Here is a 22,894-nt window from a genome sequence, read left to right as displayed (position 1 = left end):
CAAAAGGCTGTGCTTGCAGACACTAAGTAGATGTGCAGATTGGCCATAATCTCGTACAAATATAGTTACAGACATTTACAAACACCAATTAATTGTAGCATTTTAATGATGGAGTACATCAGGTGACAGAAATAAAGTGTAAAACAAAGTACAACTTGTAGTTTAAAATGTTAAACATTGGTTTAATACAGTGCACATTTGCAATAATCAGCAGTGTGTTAGTCAAAATACCAAGTAAATTTTAGGAAAGGAACATATCGTGATAATAGTATTTTAGCCTTTTATTTTTGACCGTATTTTATAAATAAAACGTGAAACAAAACTTTTCTTTTCATGTTCAATAATCCTCTTAATATAGTACACGTGCGCAGTACATTGGTGTCAGCAAACAGATTTTAATTCATTTACAATGGCTCAGTCTGTTTATTTTCAAAAGCATAAAGCCCACCAAAGCATAGGAATCAATTAACTGGTGGTTAAACAATGAGTTTCATTAACAGATTGGGCTCGGATATTAACTTCCACCCACCTAATCCTGCTCAGATTGGAATTGTGCACATTGTCCCCAATTTCAAGACCTTGGTACCTGCAGCCAAAGAAATGTAGCTCAACCTTGCATGTCTCTCCTCACAACACAAGAATTCCAAATCATACATCATCCCCATCACTACTCCTAAACGCTAGGATCAATATCCAACTTGAACATGCCCAAAATTGTGCACGTCATAATTGATCGCTCATCAAAATCATTTGCTTTGATCTGAGAAATGAATCCCACCGAAATGTGTCAGCACATCAGCAGAGCCAGTAATGTGAAACCGCCCAGGTCCAGAAGAAAAGGCTCAAAAATGTGGTGGTAAGTGCAACAAAATCCTGAACCCAGATTCCTTCCCCAACTTCCCACAATGTAATAAAGAACTGAACTTCTTCAAGCCACCATAACACAATGGGGTTAATTCACTCTTTCAGACATAACTTCAGAAGGTGATCACCAAATTTATGATAAAAAAGGAATCAAAGGTAATGAAACTGGATTTGACTTGGTAATGAAGGACTTTATGCCCGAAACGTCTATTCTCCTGCTCCTCGGATGCTGCCTGACCTGCTGTGCTTTTCCAGCACCACACACACAACTCTGATCTCCAGCACCTGCAGTCCTCACTTTCTCCCACTGCATTGTTCATCCCAACACAACTCAGAAATATCCTTAACTTCTTGCATTGGAGTAGCAAAATAGATCACATCATCATAATCAGGGACGTATAAATTCAGTTAAAAATAGAGCTACCAACACACCCAGAACTAGGTGTTTAAAGCCAGCCTCTAAAAATAAAATCTTTTGTCTCCAAAAACACTGGAGAGCTTTTTATATTATACAGCAGGCCATCTCAAGTGCAAACCCCACTGGTAAAAATCAATGAGAAGTTAACAGCTCTTGGAATTGGCCATTTCTCAAATTCGATGTGAGCAGGGACAGGGGCAGTGCGTCTTTAATAATTCCCCCATGACAAATCTAATGGACACGCTTTATATTTAAGATCCAATTGTCTATACACTTGTAATGCTGGCATTCCTTGTGATTTACTTGGTTGGAGTTATTGGCCTGGGCAATAAGAACTTAAACAGTGACTGAGATCGAACCACTGACTACGACAAACTAGTCACTGTCCATTGCCTCATGATGCCAAACAGTGGATGTGCAAAACATAAGAAAGAGGCAATTGTAGGATAACATGACAGTGTAAGGCATTGATAGAAACTTGGGGAGAAAAGAAAAATGCACAAAATTCTCCACTTATGACTTCATCTTAACCCAAGACTCCCCACAAAAGGGGCACAGCCAATCAGTGGAGATTGGGAGCGGCTTTCACAGCTGTCATGACTAAATAGCCAGTTGTAAGCAAGATTGCTGCTCTCTCCCATTTTAATCAAAGGCTCCTTCCTTTGTTGCTGGGAATCTGTTACATGTTTAAACAGCTGTTCTACTCGTATTACCAATAATGATTCCCCAGCAACAGATTTGGTAACAACTATAACGTTCTAACAGTAGCACCTGCCATTTCTGCTGCCTTTAAAGATTTGTAGATATTCCTTCTAATCAAACTGTTCAAAGATGTTATCACATACATCTGGAATAGGTGGGACTTGAACCCTGGCCACCTGGGACACTACCACAATGCCACAAGAACACCTCGTAAGATGTCATATGAAGGATCATACCAAGCACAGCAACCTACTGTATGAGAAGCAATCTAGGTTTGTTCAATATATTGTATCAGTTGCATGACTCTATGATTTTGTGCTATAAAGTCCGTGTTTTATGATCCTGCCCCACTAGCTACATGACAAAGTAGTGGTGCTACGAAAGCTAGTGCTTCCAAACGAACCTGTTGGACTATAACTGGTGTTGTGAGATTTTTTTTTTTAAACTTTTGTCCACTCCAGTCCAATACCGGCTCCTCATTATGAGAGGCACGACCATGTATTAATAAAAGACAAATACTCTTGACATTATGGACCAGACCAGAGCCCCTCAAAACGACGTAAGGTAGCTTAGACCCTAACTTTTTCGTAACTTTTAAAGTTACGAGTGAGGTGCTCTGTTCTAGATTTAACTCGATTGGTCAAAGTACTCTACTTTAAGCAAAACAATTTATTCAAACACTATAGCTAAAATACAAAAGACAGAGGGACACGAGATAATTTAAAAGAATTGTGGATTAATTTTACTACAAAACAGTAACTGTTCCAATATAATAACATCTCAAACATACCTCAGCAAAAGAAAAATTCAGAAATTAGAATGGTCTTACATGCAATGCCAGCAGCCCAGAATGAGAAACATGCAGAGAAAATCCAGACAGAGCGAGAGCAAGAGAATGTAGCAGCCAGGAAAGGTGCATTGCCTTCCAACCCCACCGAGATCCCTGCAAAAACTACTGCTGAAGAAACTAAAACTCCTGGATTTGAGAGAGTTCAACCACACCCTTTCAGGCTGCTTCTATTGTTCCAACCATTGTAAAAAAAAACCCAAGGCCTCATAAGCTGCTCACACTAGTGGTTTTGGTAGACTGCTCCATACCTCTGCTTTAAAGCTCTCTTCAAAATAAGGACAACAAAACCTCTAAGGTGCAGGATCATTACATGAACATTTCAAAATTAAATACATAGAGAAATGGAGCTGTTACCAAAGAAATTTTCAGCATTAAATTTAAAAGATATATTCAGATCATAAAATTTATAGATGATTCACTCAGCAAATCAATCCTGAAACATTAAGGTTGATTCACTGACCTTTCAAAGCAGCTTAGGTGACAATCTGTGGGTTGCTTGGGGCAGCACTGGTCAGTTAAAGGTCAAAACCAGAAATAAAACTTACTTATGAATCCATAAGAAATAGGAATAGGAGTGGATTCTTAGGTCCTTTAAGCCCATTCCGCCATTCAATAGGATCATGGTTGATCTGACATTCCTCACGTCCACCTTCCTGCCCGTTCGCTGCAATTTGTGATTCCCTGACCGATTAAGAATCTATCTCAATCTTAAATATACACAATCACTCTGCTCCCACAGCTCTCTGGGGCAAGGCGCTCCAAAGACTCTTAACCCTCAGGAAATATTCGTCCTCATCTCAGTCCTATAATGACACCCCTTTTATTCTGAGGCTATGCCCTCTGCTCCTAGACGCTCCCACAACTGGAACCATCCTCTCAGCATTTACCCGCTAAGCCTCTTAAGAATCTTATAGGCTTCAATGAAACCACCTCTCATTCTTCTAAACTTAGAGTCTTAGAGATGTACAGCATGGAAAAAGACCCTTCGGTCCATCCCATCCATGCTGACCAGATATCCCAACCCAATCAATCCCACCTGTCAGCACCCGGCCCATATCCTTCCAAACCCTTCCTATTCATATACCCATCCAAATGCCTCTTAAATGTTGCAATTGTACCAGCCTCTGGCAGCTCATTCTATAACCGTACCACCCTCTGCGTGCAAACGTCGCCCCATAGGTCTCTTTTATATCTTTCCCCTCTCACCCTAAACCTATGCCCTCTAGTTCTGGACTCCCTGACCACAGGGAAAAGACTTTGCCGATTTACCCTATTCATGCCCCTCATAATTTTGTTAACCTCTATAAGGTCACCCCGTAGCGTCCGACGCTCCAGGGAAAACAGCCCCAGCCTGTTCAGCCTCTCCCTGTAGCTCAAATCCTCCAACCCTGGCAACATCCTTGCAATTCTTTTCTGAACCCTTTCAAGTTTCACAACATCTTTCCGATTGGAAGACGACCACAATTGCACCCAATATTCCAACAGTGGCCTAAACAATGTCCCGTACAGCAGCAACATGACCTCCCAACTCCTGTACTCAATACTCTGACCAATAAAGGAAACCATCCCAAACGCCGCCTTCACTATCCTATCTACCTGCAACTCCACTTTCAAGGACCTATGAACCTGCACTTCAAGGTCTCTTTGTTCAGCAACACTCCCTAGGACCTTACCATTAAGTGCATACGTCCTGCTAAGATTTCCTTTCCCAAAATACAGCTCTTTTCATTTATCTGAATTAAACTCTATCTGCCACTTCTCAGCCCATTGGCCCATCTTGTCAAGATCCTCTTGTAATCTGAGGTAACCCTCTTCACTGTCCACTATACCTCCAATTTTGGTGTCATCTGCAAACTTACTAACTGTACCTCTTATGCTCGCATCCAAATCATTTATGTAAATAACAAAAAGTAGAGGACCCAGCACTGATCCTTGTGGAACTCCACTGGTCACAGGCCTCCAGTCTGAAAATAACCCTTCACCACCACCCTCTGTCTTCTACCTTTGAGCCAGTTCTGTATTCAAATGGCTAGTTCTCCCTGTCTTCCATGAGATCTAACCTTGACGAACGCCTTACTGAAGTCCATATAGATCAAATCTACCACACTGCCCTCATCAATCCTCTTCCTCAAAAAACTCAATCAAGTTTGTGAGACATGATTCCCACACACAAAGCCATGGTGACTATCCCGAATCAGTCCTTGCCTTTCCAAATACATGTACATCCTGTCTCTCAGGATTCCCTCCAACAACTTGCCCACCACCGACCTCAGGCTCACTGGTCTATAGTTCCCTGGCTTGTCCTTACCACCCTTCTTAAACAGTGGCACCACGTTAGCTAACCTCCTGTCATCCAGCGCCTCACTTGTGACTATCGATGATATAAATATCTCAGCAAGAGGCCCAGCAATCACTTTTCTAGCTTCCCACAGAGTTCTAGGGTACACCTGAATAGGTCCTGGGGATTCATCCACTTTCATGCATTTCAAGATATCCAGCACTTCCTCCTCTGTAATCTGGACATTTTGCAAGATGTCACAGTCTATGTCTTCCATATCCTTTTCCACAGTAGATACTGATGCAAAATATTTATTTAGTATCTCCCCCATTTTCTGCAGCTCCACACAAAGGCCACCTTGCTGATCTTTGAGGGGCCCTATTCTCTCCCTATTTACCCTGTTGTCCTTAATGTATTCGTAAAAACTCTTTGGATTCTCCTTAATTCTATTTGCCAAAGCTATCGCATGGCCCCTTTTTGCCCTCCTGATTTCCCTCTTAAGTATACTCCTTCCTTTATACTCTAAGGATTCACTCGATCTATCCTGTCTAAACCTGACATATGCTTCCTTCTTTTTCTTAACCAAACCCTCAATTCCTATAGTAATCCAGCATTCCCTATACCTACCAGCCTTCCCCTTTCACCCTAACAGGAACATACTTTCTCTGGATTCTTGTTATCTCATTTCTGAAGCCTCCTAGTTTCCAGCCGTCCCTTTACCTGCGAACATCTGCCCCCAATCAGCTTTCCAAAGTTCTTGCCTAATACCGTAAAACTTGGCCTTTCTCCAATTTAGAACTTCAACTTTTAGATCTGGTCTATCCTTTTCCATCGTTCCATAAATCTAATAGAATTATGGTCGCTGGCCCCAAAGTGCTCCCCCCGACACCTCAGTTACCTGCCCTGCCTTATTTCACAAGAGTAGGTCAAGTTTTGCACCTTCTCCAGTAGGTACATCCACATACTGAATCAGAAAATTGTCTTGTACACACTTAAACTCCTCTCCATCTAAACCCTTAACACTATGCAGTCCCAGTCTATGTTTGGAAAGTTAAAATCCCCTACCATAACTACCCTACTTTTCTTACAGATAGCTGAGATCTCCTTACAAGTTTGTTTCTCAATTTCCCTCTGACTATTAGGGGGGTCTATAATACAATCCCAATAAGGTGATCATCCCTTTCTTATTTCTCAGTTCCACCCAAATAACTTCTCTGGATGCATTTCCAGGAATATCCTCCCTCAGCACAGCTGTAATGACATCCCTTATCAAAAATGCCACCCCACCCCCTCCTCTCTTGCCTCCCTTTCTATCCTTCCTTCTATCCTGGACCATTAAGCTGCCAGTCCTACCCATCCCTGAGCCATGTTTCTATAATTGCTATGATATCCCAGTCCCATGTTCCTAACCATGCCCTGACTTCATCTGCCTTCCCAGTTCGGCCCCTTGCATTGAAATAAATGCAGTTTAATTTATTAGTCCTACCTTGTCCCTGATTGTTTGACTCGCTTCTGTTCTCAACTGTATCCGTCTCAGATCAATCTCTTTCCTCACTAATCTCCCTTGTCCCATCCCCCCATCTTACTAGTTTAAATCCTCCCAAGCAGCTCTAGCAAATCTCCCTGACAGTATATTAGTCCCCTTCCAATTTAGGTGCAATCCGTCCTTCCTGAACAGGTCACCTCTACACCAAAATCCAAATGATCCAGATTCCAATGATCCAAAAATGTGAATCCTTCCCCCATACACCAGCTCCTCAGCCATGCATTCATCTGCTCTATCCTCCTATTCCTGCCCTCACTAGCTAGCAGCACTGAGAGTAATCCAGATATTACTACTCTTGAGGACCTCATTTTTAAATTTCTGCAATTTCCCTTCAGAATCTCAACCTTTCCCCTTCCTATGTCGTTGGTTCCAATGTGGACAATGACCTCTTGCTGGCCCCTCTCCCCCATGAGAACATTCTGCACCCTCTCAGACATCCTTGATCCTGGCACCAGGGAAGCAACACACCATTCTGATTTTTCGCTGCTGGCCACAGAAACGTCTGTCTGTACCTCGGACTAGAGAATTCCCTAACACAATTGAACTCTTGGAAGCCGATGTACCCCTCGTTGCATTAGAGCCAGTCTCAATACCAGAAACTTGGCTGTTCGTGCTACGTTGCCCTGAGAATCCATCTTCTCCTACATTTTCCAAAACGACATACCTGATGAAATGGGTATATCCACAAAAGACTCCTGCACTAGCTGCCTACCTCTCTTACCTTTCCTGGAGTTGACCCATCTATGTGACTGTATCTGAGACTTTCCCCCCTTCCTCTAACTATCATCCATCACATACTGTTGCAGATTCCTTGTTGCCTCTGTCTCTCCAACTGATCTATTCCATCTGATAAGATTTGCAGCCAGTAGCATTTATGGCAGATATAATCCGCAGTAACCCTTAAACTCTCTTTAAACTCCCACATCTTACAAGAAGTGCATATCACTCTATTAAAGGCCATTTTTGCTCCCTCACAATCTACAGACCCAGAAAATAACACAGGTCTTATTCCTCTACAAACAGTGCCCCAGGTTAAAATATAAGCCATAACTATTAATTTAAGTTTAATCAAGAGACATATCACCAAAAACATATAATCAAGAAAGAACCCACTCTACTCACTACTGCAGATTCTCTGTAGGCCACACTTAAAACAACGATTAACTTACCTGATTCTGTGCTGTGAACTTCGCCCAACAGTTCCTCAAAGATTAGTTGTGAATTTCACTTTTTGTTACTTTTCCCAGATGCACTCGGATGTCCAGCGATGCATGTCAAAGGCAGTAACTGTGCAGGTTCTCTGCCTCTCTCTCTCCTGCACACTGTCCTCAGCAAGTGCTTCCTTTGTCTGCTCTTCTCCCTTTTAAAACTGCTGTTGTTTTGACTTTTTTTTTCCAAAGTTCCAAAACAATGCAACAGCATATAAACATTAATTGCTGCTCCTAGAATTCAAGGAAATCACCTCCGGCACCTAAAATACCTCAAAGAAAAAAAAGGGGCAGCTGTCACAGCCAGAAATTTTTCCCGTCCTCCATTTTGGATTACCCAGCTTAAATGCAGCAACTCTTAACACGAGCTTTAACACACTGAAAAGCAACCTGCGACTCGCACGAATAACAGCAGTGGGACTCAAACCCATGCCTCCTTAGAGATTGGAACCTTAATGCAGCACCTTAGACTGCACGGCCACACTACCAGACAAGGAAATTGATTGGCATTTTTTGCACAAGTGAAGACATTTGGACTCGTCCCGGATTGGAACCCGGGACCTCTCGCAAGACTGCGTAGTAGAAGACCTTAAGCGAGAATCATACCACTCTACCAACAAGCCAGCGGTGACAGTAACTGCAGTAATTGGAAACCCAAACTTTTTAAACCTTTGCTCAGAAGATTTCTGTACAAGGCCCCAAGAATCTTTTCACATCCAGCAGAGACTTTCTTGCACATTCACCCAACTCATCTACTGCATCCACTGCTCTCGATGTGGTCTCTACATTGGGGAGACAGGATGCCAACTTATGGAGTGTTTCTGGGACACACACACCCAACAACCCCACCCCCCCACTTCAACTCCCCCTCACATGCCAAGGACATGCAAGTCCTGGGCCTCCTCCACCACCTGAACACTTCTGTTGAATCATCTCCAGGTCAGAAAGAATTTTATTTTACCCAAAAGGACTTGCTTTGCAAGGTGAATTTCACCACTGAGCAAAACATATAAAATAGAGAACAAAAAGAATGCTGGAGGATTTTCTCTCCATATTTTTCTCTTAACCAAAAACTGAACAATCTGTGCACAGAAATTCACAATGTGAAATATTCAGTGAGTACCACCCCAAATTGATGCTCACTCTTAGATCCTATAATTATTTGATTACGTGAAACTTCTAGTTCGTTATAAAATGACATTTGTATTATTGAGTCGCTCCCATAACTTGAAGAGACACACTATAGCACTCAAGGGTGGATTTAACACACACAAGCACACTCACTGATAGAATATGGGAAATGCAGCAGCCTGTGTATGTATAGCAAAATTACACAAACAAAATGTAAATTATGGGATAAATATTAACCGGAAGACAGGAAAGGCAATGGCATTGTTGCATGCTCATTGAAGTAGTAATTCAAAGACTTAGATAATCCTTTGGACACCTGGGGCCAAATCCTCAAACCAGTGTTGGTTCAAGCAAGGGCCGAGAAAAAGAAAGTTGAATTTTAGAAGCAAAATGGTCAGTGGCTGTCCTTGACATCAAGGCCACGTTTGGCTGGATATGGCAACAAGAAGCCCTCACAAAACTACAGTCAATGGGAATCCGGGGTGGGGAAAACTCTCCATTGGGCTGGAGTCATACCTGGCATAGCGGAAGATGGCTGTGGTTGCTGGAGGTCAGACATCTCCGTCTCAGTCCATCTCTGCAGGAGTTCCTCAGGGTAGAGTCCTAGGCCCAACCATCTTCAGCTGCTTCATTACTGACCTTCCCTCCATCGCAAATTCAGAAACTGGGGAGAGTGGGGGCATGCTCAAATGAAACAAGATCTGGACAATGTCCAGGCTTGGGCTGACAAGTGCAAGTAACATTCACACCACACAATTGCCAGGCATCAACCGTCTCCAACAATAGGGAATCTCAAAAATCACCCCTTGACGTTCCATGGCTTCTCATCACTGAATCCCCCACTGTCAACATCCTGATGGTTACCATTGACCTGAAACCCATCTGGACTTGCCAAATGAATACACAGTGGCTCCAAGAGTGGATCAGAGGCTGGAAACTACTCTGCGGCGTGTAACTCACTTCCTGACTCCCCAAAGCCTGTCCACCATCTATAAGGCAGAAGTCAGCAGTGTGATGAAACACTCCTCAGTTACCTGCATGAGTGCAGCTCCAACAACACAAAGAATTTGATACCATCATGCAGGCCGCTTGACTGGCACCACATCCACGAACATTCACTCTCTCCACAGCCGATACTCAGTAGCAGCAGTGTGTGCTGTCTACAAGATGGACTGCTCCAGGCCCCAGGCTGCTTGCCACCCCTCCAATCACAGTCTAACGCTGTCCTGCATTTGCTACGTTCACATGAAGCAACAGCACAGGAAGGGCCTCTGATTTGAGTCCAGTTCCATGCAAAATTTTCGAACTAATCGTCAACCGATTTTGAAACTCCCGCATCAAATAAAAGAATAAAGCTCAAAAAACAATAACTTCTCACATACATAAAATTACAGAAAGAGATCATAGACCAGAATGTAACTATTAATTATGGCAATCCAATGAATGAGCTGTAAATTCATCAACTGGTATAACAATGGTCAGGCTGTTAAGAAAAGGCTCTGGTAAACCACAAAGATGCCAAACGGGCGGCATGGTGTCTCAACGGTTAGCACTGCTGCCTCACAGCACCAGGGACGTGTGTCCAATTCCAGCCTCGGTTGACTGTGTGGAGTTTGCACATTCTCCCCGTGTCTGTGTGGGTTTCCTCTGGGTGCTCTGGTTTCCTCCCCCCACAGTCCAAAGATGTGCAAGTCAGGTGAATTGGCCATGCTAAATTGCCCATTGTGCTCAGCAATGTGTAGGTCAGATGCATTAGTCAGGGGTAAATATAGGAGAATAAGGTAGGGTAATGGGCGGGGTGGGATACTCTCCAGAGGGCTGGTGTGGACTTGTTGGGCCAAAGGGCCTGTTTCCTCACTGTAGGGATTCGAAAGTTCAAGTAGCCCTAACCTCGGTGGTCAAGGGCATTAGAAATCCTCAAATTCCCTCCTTAATGGCATTGTGGGCCAACCCACAGCACAAAGATGGCACTGGTCAACGCAGCAGCTCACCACCACCTTCTCAAGGGCAACAACTTCTGGCCCAGGTAGCAATGCCTACGGTCCCTGAATGGAATTGAAAGAAAGAACTTCTACCCCCTTCTTTACAAATGGATCTTTTACATTCACCTGAGAGCTGGATGTCACCCGATTGAAAACTGGCCCCAATTCAGCTTGGCACAGAAATGGCTGCTTATATTTTCTCAAGTGCAACTAGTGGGACTTGCACACAAATTTTGTGGTTCTTATACAAAAAAAAGAGTTCCACCAATTCAATCAGCTCAGAACAGACCCCAGTAAGATACTGCTGTTCTATTCAGGAATGTTAAGGGTCTGATGTTGACTAACCATTGACATTTCCTGAATACATCAGCTTAAAACAATTAAAATCATTCCAGTAAACATTCTTACAGTGTCAAGAATCAAACAAATATGAATATGACCAGACGAGAGATGGTACAACATACATTAGTCTTACCACAATAAAAGGGACCTACATCATAGGCCCATCTCAGTTCCATCGCTACCCAGTTTACACATCAGATTCAACTAAAGTTCAGATATTTTGTGTGCTCGTTGGCAATACAAATGCTGTCCAGATTTTCTAACAGGCTTCCTATTATTTAAAAATGACCAAACGCACTGTACATTAATGCAAATGAATGAGCACTCAAACTCATCTTGAGAGTGTTCAAAAATTCACAGAATAGAGAGGACATGAGTAAGAGTTAGAGGATTGGGTGGGTCAAGCGGGCAATAGGGATAGAATGGGGTAAAAGTATTATGAGCGTCATGATTGGGATGGCCCAACAAAGAGTCTGGAGGGGAGATCAGTTTTGTAGTTAGTCAGGATTTGGAGCAGGAATTAATCCCTCTAGTGTTTCTTGAACAAATATCCAGGTAAGCAAGTCAAAACCCCACTGGAAATCTCTGACACAAACTCAGAATTGGGAACTTTGCAAAAAGCCAGGTAACTGCTCATTGGGAGTTTCAATCTGCTGGTCACCACACCACAGTTGGTGTGATAGAACTCTAAGCAAGCTTCTTTCAAGGCCCGTTTGATCTCTCACTGTCTTGAGACTGAAAGATCTCAGGTCATGTTCGCACGCAACGGTTATCAAAGAGTGTACTGCACTGCTGAAAACATCTGGAATTGAACAAACTAATAGTTAATTATAACTGCGGAATGCAAAGCATTAGAAATGTCTGTGCTACTTTCAACTCTACTTGATAACGATGCACTTTCAAAACATAACAATTGGTCATCCCATCTCCACAAAAATGTGTAGACATATGTACATTCACCCAAACTAATGCCAGATATGTCTGACAGCAGTTGGCACTTTTAATACCACCGTTCCTTCAGCGCTGGGCCAAGACCAGTGAACTGCGTGAGACTCATTCATTCCCACCTAGCTGAAATGTTGAATGAATAAAGTTAAAAGATTGCATTTTTATGAAGTGCCTTTGACTATATGTAACATTTCACAAGTGCATTATAAAACTAAGTATCCCGACAGCCCATGAAGGACAAAATAGGTCAATTTGATCAGACTTGGGTTTTCCACAGACAGCAGTCAGTTTGCAGTCCAAACCTCCAGTACTGCCAGACAAAGAAGCATTCTTGCTCTGCAGTAATTAAGTGCAACATAAAGCGCTTCAACAAGATATGATAAAAACTAAAATTGCTGGAAAAGTTCAGCAGGTGTGGAGAGTTAATGTTTTAGGTCGAATGACACTTCTTCAGAACTGATGGTAGCTAGAAGAATGTCGGTTTTTATGCACAAGGTAGGGTGGGGGGAAGCAGGTAGGGGGTAGAGCCTAAAGAGAGAGAATAACAGTTGGACAGATAAAGAAATGGATAACGATCTAACTAGAAAGGTGAATAGCTAAAAATGGTGACTGTCAGTGGCTAACAATGGGTTGCGTGCAAGAGCAGACTAAGTGATAAGGCCTGGTGTGTGGGGAATTGGGGCAAGGACATGGGAGAGCTCAAGCCCCAAAGTCATTGAATCCAGAAGGCTCCAGGGTCCCCAGGTGGTAATTGAAGTGCTGTCCTTCCAGCTTGCGCTGAGCTTCACTGGAGCACTGCAGCAGGCCTGAGACAGAGATGTTGGCCAGGGAACAGGATGGGGTGTTTAAGTGGCAGGCAATTGGAAGCTCGGTCTGTTATACAGGTAGAATGTAGGGGTTCTGCAAAGTGGTCACCCAGTCTACACTTCCTTTCCCCAATGTACACATTGTGAGCAGTGAATGCAGTAGACTAGAGTAAGTGAAGTACAGGTAAAGTGCTTCTTCACCTGAAAGATGTGTTTGGGCAGTTGGAGATTGAGGACTGTGGTGGTAAACGGACAGGTGTTATACCTTCGAAGGTTGCAACCTACGGTGCCCTGGGGAGGTGGGAAGGTGTTGGGAGCGAAGGAAGGGCAGACAATGGTGTCCTGAAGCAGATGGTCTCTATGGAAGGCAGACAAGGGAAGGTAGGGGAATGTGCGTCTGGTGATGGCATTGCACTGGAAATGGCAGCTAATGATCCTAAGACAAGATGGGTCTTTTTTTTAGCAATACTGGGAGAGGCTTTAAGCTCTTTAAAGGAAGCAAATGAGGTAGGAGAGTGTAGGGGTGGAATTTTGGAGCTGAAGTGCTCAGTAGCTGAAGATTTGGCAAAAGATGGAGCAATTACTGAAATGTACAACACTACCAAAGCTCACCTATAGCTTTCCATTCAGTTCAGCAAAGATTGGCGTGAGAGGAAGGTCTTGGTTGAGTCAGCATCAAGATCATCTTTGAGGCTACAATAAATAGGTCCCTGCTGTCTGGTAAGGCTATTACTTCACTCAGGCTTTCCATTGGACAGTCAGAGATGCAACACATCTTATTGTGACGACTCAAGTCAGAGCAGGAACTTGGACACACTGCCCAGACTGCCATTGGAGGGGATCAGCACAGACTCACCAGAATGACACTGAAGATAGCAGAGGTTTAAGTTAGGAGGGCAAGTTGCATAAACCTCACTCATGTTCCATGGAGAGCAGAAGTCTGAATGGGGGTAATTTGACTGAAGTGTAAAAGTTCAGGTAGGGGTGGATTCAGAGAAAGTATTTCTGCAGGTAAGTACAAGGGGGCATAATCTTAAAACTGGATTGAGATTATAGAGGAGATAAATCAGGAAACACTTCCCACTCAGGATAGCTGAAATGAGGAATTCCCTGCGTGAATTAGGGCTGGAGGTCTTTGTTCGAGAAGGGCATCTAGGCAAGCAAATGGAATAAATGTCCTACACCTGGTTGGTTCATGGTTCAAATTCCAGTGGCAGAATGGCATACTTCCCTTCCCAGTGTTCCTGCCACCACGTGGGGGCATCAGCAGTCACAGACTTTGTACCTAGCGAGAGTTTAAAAACTTCAAGGCAGATAATGCAGAAAATTGTAAGCATTGCATCATGGATGATGCACATCAGAACCCAGGTCACTGGTCAGTCTTCAAGTCAAAAAGTCTACACTATTCACCAGAGTTGAGTTTTCAAAATAAAACTTTCCAGTCATAACTCTCCAAAGTACATTAAGCTACTTGTTTGAAGGTTGGTTGTTCAAATCCTAGCTGAAAATGTGTTGCTGGAAAAGCGCAGCAGGTCAGGCAGTATCCAAGGAGCAGGAGAATCGACGTTTCGGGCATGAGCCCTTCCTGTTCAAATCCTACTCTGAACACAAGTCGCGAAAATCCCACTGACGAGTGTGGCAAAAATAATTATTTCCATCTGTTGCTCAAAAACTTTCTCCTCATTGACACATTTAAGTATTAGTTCCTTTAAACAAGAAACTACCACAAGATGTTTTTGCAAATGGAAAATGGTGCCTAGATTATTTCCTAACTGGTTCAGAAGTAATGGGTCACGAGTGCGGCACGGCACTACCTAGCACGGCAGTTGACTACCACAATAAGAATTTGACTTAAGAAAAGCTATACAATTTTAAAATAGGCTACACTCAGTCATAATCTTATCTTGCTGATAATTTTTCAGGTTCTCTTTAAAATTAAGCTCCTTTGCTGTAGCTTCCAATGATGGATTTGAATTTAGCCCTTTCGCAACGTGGTTCAAACGTACTGGGATTTTGTTTAATTGCCTGCACATATAGATAGGTCAATGAAAACATAAAACAGAGACTTCGCTCTCTCCTCAGCTGAACTTAAAATATTCCATAACACTCTTAGGAAAGTCCCCTCCACACTCCTGGTCAATATTTATCATCATTTCATCGACACAAAAAAAAAGATCCATCAGGTCATTAGCAAATTTTGCTAATGTTGGACCTTGCACTGCACAGAATGGCTGTCACATTTCTTACAGTAAATAAATGATTTTCATTTCAGAACTGTCAACTTGCTTGAAAGTTTTGACATACATAGTCCACCTTTTGCACATTGATCAAAAGAAATTTCCAGCATTCAATTTCTCGTGCACAAATTCGCCACCTAATCACTTACTTCTGAAACATAGCACCATGATTTCCTTACCTCTAAAGCAACTCTCTTCATTCTATTTCTTGCTCATTGTTTCATGAGCAACTAGGAACCTGCAATAAATACCAACTTTTCCCATACTGCACAAGTATCTAACACAAGTTAGCATCTTAGCTCAAATACACACAGCACTTAAAACAAAACCAAAAGAATTGTGAATGTTGTAAATCAGAAGCAAAAACAGAAATTGCTGGAAAAGCTGAGCAGGTCTGGCAACATCTGGGGAGAGGGTCACTGCTCCTGAAACATAGACTCTGCTTTCTCTCCACTGATACTGCCAGTCTGGCAACATCTGGGGAGAGGGTCACTGCTCCTGAAACATAGACTCTGCTTTCTCTTCACTGATGCTGCCAGACCTGCTCAGCTTTTTCAGCAATTTCTGGTTTTGCATTTTTTTTTGAAAACTTGTAATGGTTGTGCATGAACACAGTAATGTTCAACTGTTAATCTCTTAAAACTTCATCTTCAACCTGCCCCTGTTAACAATACTCTCGAAGATAACCTAGCCTCACCAATCCTTCACAACACATGGGAATAACTTGGTGAGGGAGAGTTCGAAATTAAGGTGCCATCAATGCAATATATATTGACAAACAAAATGTGCTGAGAGACCGAGCGACCTCTTCCTCTTCATACTTTCATGCCTGAACAGTCAAAACCATTAGACCTTGGAATCTGAAGCGTGACTGTGGCAAGTTGCAGCAACTGAGACTGGGACAGAGAGGGGGAGTGGGAAGATTTTGCCAAAATAAACAGCACCTCAGTGTGAACTGATTTCATATGTTTACCTTCAACATAACAGGCTTTAATCATCATACTAGAGAAAGTTTCCAAAATACAACAGGGGCAGATCACAGTCTAATGCTTTAAATCTCAGAGCAACAGCACATCACCAACAAATGCTCAACTCATTTACGTTGATGGAACTCAGGGCTATAATGGAACAAATTGGCAGTGACACTATTGGCAGTGGATTGCATAACTTATCACTAAACAGCTTCATTACTCAACCAATTACCTACTCAGTGCTGAATATCAGGAATTCTGTTTACAGAGCAATGAGTTATCACATAACTGAAGGCTGATATCAGAGATCGTCTCATGCTGCAACTATTTGGCCCTCAGGGAGATCTTGCAGCACTTAGGATGGCTCCATTCTCTTTCCAGCCAGGATGGTGGTATTTCATTACCCAGCACAGAACCCTTTGAAAAGTACCACAATTCACAAGGAAACAATAGATAAAATCCTGTGGTGATTTAAAAGGATCTAAATCACTCCAGTTTCCATATTCTACTAGTAACCTACTGCATTAGAAGAACACACACCTCATATTATCAGGAGAGCACAGAAATACTCAACATTTGCTTTCCAAATAAAGATGGTATGGGGGTTGGGGGTAGTGCAAGCAAGTCTGCATCAAAAATAAGCTTTCATCTATAATATTGCTAATACTATACAAATAGTGAGATATTGCTGCTGATAGAGCCACAGAACAATGGTAAACCATCAACTGTTCTGTTATTAATATCCAGTTTATAAACTAACAGTGGCAGAGATTGAAGTACATGCAGATATAGATATTTCCTCACCCTAATCTTGGACGTGAAAGGACTAAGAACTTGCATTTGAAATGGTGCCTTATCACCACTCCAGGCTGCCCACATAACCAATTGATTACTGCACTTAATCTGATAAGGGCAGAGTCAAAATGGTTTCTTGAAAGGGAAAGCATATTTTTTTCTGTATAAAATAAAACAGAGGTGTAACCAGCAGAGTAGATAAAGCAGAAAAACCGGTGGATGGAGTTTACTTGGATTTTCAGGAGGCATGCAATAAAGGTGCCACATACGAAATTATGATACAAGATTAGGGTTCACAGGATTGCCATCATATAGGAGCAGGAATTAAGAATTTAATAATGGACAGAAATCAGAGAACAGGAATAAACAGATAATTTTACAAATGGCAGGATACAACTACTGGAGTGCCACAGGACCAGTGTTTTTCAGTCTGTATCAATGACTCAAATGAGGGGATCGAGTAGCATCAATCCAAGTTTACGAAGAACACAGAACTAAATGGAAAAGTGAAGATGATCCAACGAGGCTGCAGTGGGGTTCGGGATCGATTGAATTAAATAGACAAGGAACTGACAGGTGGAGTATAATACAGGGAAACGTGAGGTTACTCGCTTTGGTTGATTTGTAAACTGTTAAACATTGATACTCCGAATGTGCTGCCACATGAAACAAAGGCAACAAGCAGTTACAGCATGCAATTATGATGGTATAGTCATTGGCCTTTATTGCAGAGGATTGGAACACAAGAGTAGTGAAGGTGTCCTGCAATTCCAGAACTTTATTAAGGAACACACCTGGCGTAACACACATTGTTTTGATTCCTTTGCTAAAAAAAAAGTCCGTACTTGCCTTAGGGCAAATACAACAAAACTTCACAAGACTGATTCCTGGGAATGAAAGGCCTTCTCTGGTAAGCAGAGAACACGTAGATTGGGTTTATATTCTCTGGCATTTAAAAGAATGAGTGAGCTCATTGAAATGTATAGAATTCAGAGTGGTTTAACGATTTGGATGATATTTGACTGCTCTCTGCCTAGAAATACTAACAGGCTTGCTATTTTGGGCAAATGAGAAACTGATTCACTCAAAGTCGCAAATCTTTGGACTTCTCGTTTGCCTAGAATACAGTGGTTGCACAGCGAGTATTGAAGATGCAAATCAATAGCTATTTTCACATTAAGGGAATTGAGAAGTATGGGCCAACGGTGGGAAATGTTGAATTGAGTGGATGCTCACTCATGACCTTACTGAATAGTGGGTCGGGCACAAATGGCAATATGAATGGATCCTCCTTCTATTTCTTAAATTCATGCAATAACTGATGGAGGAAAACATGGCAGTCAGTCACTTTGAGCAGTTCATGTGGTTCCAGTGTTGGTGTTAGGAGAAGAAGACATTAGCATAAAAGTGAAAGTGTTTCTTGTCCTTCTGCTAAGAGTGTTGTGCTATCATTCATGTCCATGTATGCATTTTTGATCCAAATGATGGCACACCTAACCATGTACCATTGCTTCAGCACGCCACAGAATGTCAGCACTAGATTAAACAGAAAGTGCTGGAGAAACCCATTGGCCTTGAAATACTAACTCAGTTGCTGTCACAACATAGTTTTATAGCCCTTTTTTTCCCCTATGAGATTTCCAACATCTACAGTATTTTATTGCAGCCAAGTTTATCCAATCAAGTCCTGCAGTGGAGTGAGAGGATAGCATCTCTTGATGTGAAAGCCAATCATGCTAAGTAAGCCAAGCTGACATCGGGGTTCAGATATACCCAATAGGTTCCAATTATAGCTTTTGATGGTGTGGCCTGCAAGGATCCAAAGAGACCAACCAGAAACAGTGACCTCACAAGTCCACATAGAGTGCGATCTACCACTAGCAACAAACACATTTTCCGTGGTAACATCTGCCCAGCTCTGTCACTGCATTTTGATTAAGTGGCCGCGTTTTGCTTATTGAATATCCCATTAGGTTTTTGAATGTTAAATCATTGCAAAACTGCGGAGACTTATCTTGTTAAATGTGCAGTAACTGTTCACTTTAAGGAAAACACATCCATGTGTATGGCTCTTTCTCCCTTCTCCAGATCATATTACACCAGCTCACATTTCAAACACAGAGAACCTCAAGGTGAAAGGCTTTTTTTTTTAATTCATTCACAGGATGTGGGCATTGCTGACACTGAGAAGGTGAACTTGAACCACTTTCTTGAAGCACAGGAGTTCATTCAGGGACAATCCAAGATGCTATTGGCAGGGTAGTTCCAGGATTCTGAGCCAGTTACAGTGAAGCAATTGCAGTATCATTCCAAGATAAGAATGTGAGTGGCTTAGTGGGCAAACTACAGATAGTGGAATTACCATGCACCCAGTGCTATTGCACTGCTAGCTGGTAGTGGTCATGAGCTTGGGAGGCACTGTTGAAGGAGCATTGGTGAGATGGCATTGCAGCCACCGTGCATAGGTTGTGGACAAACTGAATGTTGAAGGTATTATATTAAGAGGAGGGGGAATGTGTTAAAGGTTGCTTTGACATTGATGGTATTGAGTGAAAGTGTTACTGGACCTACAGTCATGCAGGCAAATGGGTAAGGTTCCATCAAAGACCAGGTTTGTGCCTTACAGATGTTCTTTTAGGGAGATAGATGGAGGTTTTCTTAACACAAATCCCAGCCTCTGACCTGTGGCTGGACTATTTCAGTTTGTGCTTCATGTTGACTACCAGGATGCCAAGGGTGTGGGGATCTGGTGACAGTAGTACCATTCAACGTCAAGGGGAGATGGTTAATTTGCAAGTTGTTGGAGAGGGTCATGATTTATCACTGCCCCAGCAATGATAATTAATTTTGCGAAGTATTTACCAGCCCAAGCTTGAAATGTTGCCCAGATCACATTACATGTGGGTATGGTCTGCATCTTTGCCCGAGGGGTTACAAACAACCTGAGCAATTGGCACAAGGTGGGAATGTCCTTCCTCTGAGCTGACTATAACTCTAACCGATGAAGAGTGAGCCTCCCACACCTTAATGGCAAGCGCAGTCACTCTCAGCTCACCAATCTGCTGTTCTGTCCCTGCTTGGACCGAGACTGTAATGAAGCTGCCGCAGCAGAACAGAAGCAGGTCACTGGTGAGCAGGTTACTGTTTAGTCAGGCTGCGTGGAAGAACTGTTGATGTCCTTGTGCTTTAATTTGCTGATAAGAGTGCAGAGTGACATAATTTTTACAAAAATAAACAACAGCGCGTACACATCAGCAGTACAGCTGTTCCAAACAACAGGCTACCTCAGGGGCATCAGGCTATAGCACTGCAACTAGAATGTCCTTCAAGGTATATAGTCAGTAGTGTTACTCCTGGTAACAGAATTGAAATATCCCACCCAGAGTACATTCTGTGCACTTGGGATGCATTGTGCTTCTACAATGTGGAGAAATATTGGTGGTGAGGTGGTAACTAGTCATCAAATGGTTTCTTTAGCCACGTTTGACCTGAAACCATAACAATTCACAGGGTCTGGAGACAATGTTCAGTACTCTCAGGGTCACACCCGCGCCACTGAAAGTCACTGTTTCCATTATTAAGATATCTATGCTGCTTTTAAAACAGGACATTCCAAGGGAAGAAATTGGCAGAGTCACCAAACCAACGTATGAGACATGATTTGTTAGCATTTTAGAGAACATCAGGCTGCCGTGGGTACTCATTTTAAAAAAAACACAATAGACAGTTGTCAAAATTGTTTCACACAGTTTTCTGATCATTCAGAAATCAAGAGTGAAAAGGCAGAAAGTAGAGTTGAGGATTATCAAACAAACCACGATCTCATTGCAGAATACATCAGACCCTGAAATGACTATTTCTGTTCCAATGTCTTACATTCTTATGGATAAAGATACAGCTTATGCAATCCCAATCACTGAATCCCTCCCTAGAATTACAATGCAGGTTTAAAATTAATCATGCAGGCTCATCATGGGTCACAGAATCCCTACAGCGTGGAAACAGGCCATTTGACCCAACAAGTCCACCCCAACCCTCCAAAGAGTATCCCATCCAGACCCATTCCCCTACCCCTCTACATTCCCCTCACTAATGCACCTAATCCACACAGCCCTGAATACTATGGGCAATTTAGCGTGGCCAATTCACCTGACCTGCACATCTCCGGATTGTGGGATGAAACCGGAACGAACCCGCACAGACACGGGAGATTGTGCAAACTCCACACCGTCGCCCGAAACTGGAATCGAACCAGAGTCCCTGGCTGTGACGCAGCAGTGCTAACCACTGAGCCATTGTGTTGGCCTGACAACAGCTTTCAGAGTTTCATGGGGACAATTACTGCAAGTGAGTTTCCTCTTCAATAATTCTCTGTACGTCTTTCTGCCTCTTTCATCTTTGTGTTGACATCTGTGCACTGATTATCTTTACCCTCCAACTCATCACCTTGTAGCTCCCCTGTGTCTGCCTCTGAAATATTTCAGTTTAGTTTCAAGGCAGATCCTTTGATTACACTTGCAGTGGTGTGACAGGGATAAGCCACACCATGTCTTGACACATATTACACGGTCAGTGTTTGCCAACCCACAGTTCATTTCCTTTCGGTACAGCTTCCAGGTCAAGAGTAAATCAGGTCACAGAGATCAGCATTTCTTACAATTCAATGAAATTACAATGCACCTAAACTCAAAACAATATAGAACATAGAACAATACAGCACAGAACAGGCCCTTCAGCCCACGATGTTGTGCTTAAGCACCCATCCACGTACCTATCCAATTGCCGCTTAAAGGTCGCCAATGATTCTGACTCTGCCACTCCCACAGGCAGCGCATTCCATTTCCCCACCACTCTCTGGGTAAAGAACCTACCCCTGACATCCCCCCCATACCTTCCACCCTTCACCTTAAATTTATGTCCCCTTGTAACACTTTTGTACCCGGGGATAAAGTTTCTGACTGTCTACTCTATCTATTCCTCTGATCATCTTATAAACCTCTATCAAGTCACCCCTCATCCTTCGCCGTTCCAATGAGAAAAGGCCTAGCAGTCTCAACCTATCCTCGTACGACCTATTCTCCATTCCAGGCAACATCCTGGTAAATCTTCTCTGCACCCTCTCCAAAGCTTCCACATCTTTCCTAAAGTGAGGCGACCAGAACTGCACACAGTACTCCAAATGTGGCCTAACAAAGGTCCTGTACAGTTGCAACATCACTTCACGGCTCTTGAATTCAATCCCTCTGCTAATAAACGCTAATATCTGAAAGGTCTTTAAACTATTAACAGATTTCCTGGATATTTTCAAATAATTACACTTTTTTTTCCTCCTGTAGAGCTTCCAAGTCAAAAAGGTCACGTGATTACAAAAAATAACAATTTTGCTGTTACCACTAAGTCAACAGTAGTCTTAAAAAGTAGCATTTTGCATCAAAACACTTGCAAATGAGAATCCAACTGAAGTTACCTCCCTTGTTTAGTTACACAAGCAAAAACTGTTTGTATTTTCCAATCCAGATCATTCTTGAGATGGGAAAGAACTTGCCAACACTAGTCAAATCAGCAAAACTTTGAGAACTCTCTATTAAGACGAGATGATAATCTGTAAAAGGCTGAAGCTGTTCCAAGGCATGAACAGCTCTTGAAGATCCTGGAATTGTGGGGGTCAGATCTTAACCGGAGTTGAAATCTACACCAGTTCATGCATTGTCTTGAGAAACCCAGACTGAAATGCAAAACTATTTGCATAATGCTTCCTCTGAAATATTACAGAGTTTAGTTTCAAGGCTGCTCCTTTGATTATACTTGCAGCAGTG

At 42.6% G+C, this 22,894-nt stretch overlaps 1 protein-coding gene across 3 annotated transcripts in view; it reads right to left on the bottom strand.

Moving 5' to 3' along the window:
- LOC122557098 (plastin-3-like) overlaps positions 1-22,894 on the bottom strand; it is a 115,354-nt gene that overhangs the window by 78,474 nt on the left and 13,986 nt on the right. Inside the window, exon 1 of one of the 3 annotated variants that reach the window (XM_087992204.1) lies at positions 7,828-8,120. The exons of the other annotated variants lie outside the window; for them this stretch is intronic. The gene's annotated coding sequence lies outside the window, so the exon portion shown is untranslated. Of the gene's footprint in view, positions 1-7,827; positions 8,121-22,894 lie in introns of those variants that run through there. 3 annotated transcript variants of the gene reach the window in all.

The sequence above is a fragment of the Chiloscyllium plagiosum genome, unplaced genomic scaffold (assembly GCF_037043375.1).
Source record: "Chiloscyllium plagiosum isolate Xiang-an unplaced genomic scaffold, Cpla_swu_hap1 HiC_scaffold_11, whole genome shotgun sequence".
NCBI lineage: Eukaryota > Metazoa > Chordata > Chondrichthyes > Orectolobiformes > Hemiscylliidae > Chiloscyllium > Chiloscyllium plagiosum.
The sequence above is the reverse complement of the archived record's forward strand: the minus strand, read 5'-3'. Positions and strand labels throughout refer to the sequence as shown.